Source organism: Arachis ipaensis, chromosome B10 (assembly GCF_059453495.1).
Source record: "Arachis ipaensis isolate K30076 ecotype BB chromosome B10, ASM5945349v1, whole genome shotgun sequence".
NCBI lineage: Eukaryota > Viridiplantae > Streptophyta > Magnoliopsida > Fabales > Fabaceae > Arachis > Arachis ipaensis.
In genome coordinates this window covers 53,031,208-53,033,771 of record NC_142435.1, presented here as the reverse complement: position 1 = coordinate 53,033,771, position 2,564 = coordinate 53,031,208, and the positions used below count along the sequence as shown (strand labels likewise).

At 44.0% G+C, this 2,564-nt stretch overlaps 1 non-coding gene across 1 annotated transcript; it reads left to right on the top strand.

Annotated features, from left to right (window-relative positions):
• The first annotated feature begins 2,017 nt into the window (after window positions 1-2,017).
• On the top strand, window positions 2,018-2,124 carry LOC148580052 (small nucleolar RNA R71). Its single transcript, XR_015899215.1, has one exon. It is a non-coding gene; the product is annotated as a small nucleolar RNA R71 (small nucleolar RNA).
• Window positions 2,125-2,564: the final 440 nt, after the last annotated feature.

The following is a 2,564-nucleotide window of genomic DNA, read 5'->3' as shown; positions in this document are numbered from 1 at the left end:
TTAGGTAACTGAGATGGTACAGTGGGGAGATCAGGGGGGATATCTGGGAAGTAAGCTGAGATCACTTTATCCCCTGGAAAGAAGTCTTCCGTAGGGATCTTCTTGTTCCTCCACCCCCTTGGTACCTTCTTCTTTGTCCCTTTTGATGTTGCCTTGCTCTTGGTGACTTCTTCTTCTAAGGGAATTTTGTTGTTGTCTTCACATGTCTCTGGTGGTTTAGGTTCCTCCAGCTTTTCCTTGAGTTGTGACAACTGCTTATTTCCTTGTTCATCAACCAATGGCTTTCCCAGATGGGCTGGTTGTGCTTCAGTGCTTGCTTCCTCTGTCAGCATCTCATTATGATCTTTGCTTGGTTCTTTGTTCTCTTGGTCTGATTCTTGTGAGAGTTTGAAGACATCAAAGCTGAGTCGTTCATCATGGATCCTCAATATTAGCTCCCCTCGCTCCACATCTATGAGTGCTCTGGCTGTAGCTAGGAATGGTCTTCCCAATATGATTGGGTGAGTGTGTCTCTCTTCCATGTCCAAGATGACAAAGTCTGTGGGAAGAAAGTAGTTCCCAACCTTTACCAATACATTTTCCACCACTCCTATTGCTTGTTTTGAGTTTTGTCTGCCAGCCTTATGACTACATCTGTGGGCATTATCTTATTGATCTTCAGCCTCTTCACTAGGGATAAGGGCATTAAGTTGATGCTTGCTCCCAAATTGCAGAGTGCTTTATCAAACATTGTTTCTCCTATGGCACAGAGGACATGAAAACTCCCTGGATCTTTTCTTTTCGTAGGCAACTGTGGTTGAATGAGGGCACTGCACTCCTTGTTCATCACTATAGTTTGGTCTCCCTTGAGTGAGCTTTTCCTGGGAAGCAGCTCCTTCATATACTTGATGTATGCAGGCATTTGTTGAATAGTCTTGATGAATGGTATGTTGACATGCAGAGATGCAAACAAATCTAGAAATCTTGAGTATATTCTCTTCTCTACATAACCATTGAGCAGTTGGGGAAATGGTGCATAGAGTCTCAGTAGCTCCTGTTGTGAGATTTCTGGTTCTTGATGATCTTTTTCCTTCTCTCTACTGAGGTATCTTCAGGTTGTTCTGACAGTTTGCTTGGCTTGTCCTCAGTCTCCTTATCACTTATAGTGACCATCTTGCGATCTTCCCATCTTACTTTCTTTGTTTCACCTCTCGGATTCTTCTCTGTGTCACTTGGGAATCCATCTGTGGGTTTGGGAATTTGCTCAGAGAGATACCCCACTTGAGATTCCAACCTCTTGATTGTGTCTCCCTGGTTCTTGAAACTGGCTCGCACTTCCTCCTTGAACACCTTGTTATCTTGAATCTCCTTGCCTATGCCTTCAAGTAGATTCTCAATCCTTGAGAGTCTGTCATCAAATGATTGTAGATCGTGATTAGAAGTGGAAGGATGAGGTAAGTTATTTTGGTTTTGATGTGGATGTGGAGAGGTGTTGTTATTGGGGTGTTGATATAGTCTAGATGTGAAATGTTGGTGGCTTGCATTGTTGGGATTTGGGCGTCTTTGATCAAGGCTTTGGTCTTGTTGATTTCCCCATCCAAAGTTTGGGTGATTCCTCCATCCAGGGTTGTAGGTCTTGGAGTATGGATCATGGTTTTGCCTAGGTGAATTCCCAATGTAGTTGACTTGCTCCTGACTTCCCTCTGCTTCTTCATTCATTCCTTCTTGGGTTGTTGATGAAGTGGAGATTGCTGCTACTTCGTTCCTCTCCATCTTCTTGGTGAGGTCAGCCAGCTGCTGGGTAATGAGCTTGTTTTGGGCCAGCAGAGCATCTACATTGTTTAGCTCCATCACTCCTCTCGTGTTCCCTCTTTCGGAAGCATAAAAGTAGTCATTCTCTGCTACAGTTTCAATGACATCTATGGCTTTCTCAATGGTCTTCTTCTTGTTCAAAGATCCTCTGGATGAATGGTCTACTGCCTTCTTTGATTCATATGACAGGCCTTCATAGAAAATGTGCAGCTGCACCCATTCGTTGAACATATCTGGCGGGCACCTCCTTGTTAGGTCCTTAAACCTCTCCCATGCTTCATAAAGAGTCTCACCATCTTGTTGCCTGAAAGTTTAGACGTCAGCTCTCAGCCTATTGATTCGTTGAGAGGGGTAAAATCTTGCTAAGAATTTGTTCACCACATCCTCCCAGATTGTCAAGCTCTCCTTTGGGAAAGACTCCAACCACTTGGCTGCCTTATCCTTGAGTGAGAATGGAAATAAGAGTAGTCTATAGGCGTCAGGATGAACACCATTAGACTTCACTGTGACACATATTCTCAAGAAGGTGGTTAGATGTTGATTGGGGTCTTCTTGGACACTTCCTCCGAACGAACAGTTGTTCTGAACAAGAGTGATGAGTTGTGGCTTCAGTTCAAAATTGTTGGCGTGGATGGTTGGCTTTTGAATGCTACTTCCACAGTTTCCTGGGTTTGGATTGATGTAAGAGCCTAAAACTCTTCTATCCTCCCCAACATGATTTGCTCGACCTCTTCCGCCATGGTTGTGAGTCTCTTCTTCATGATGGTTTTCCA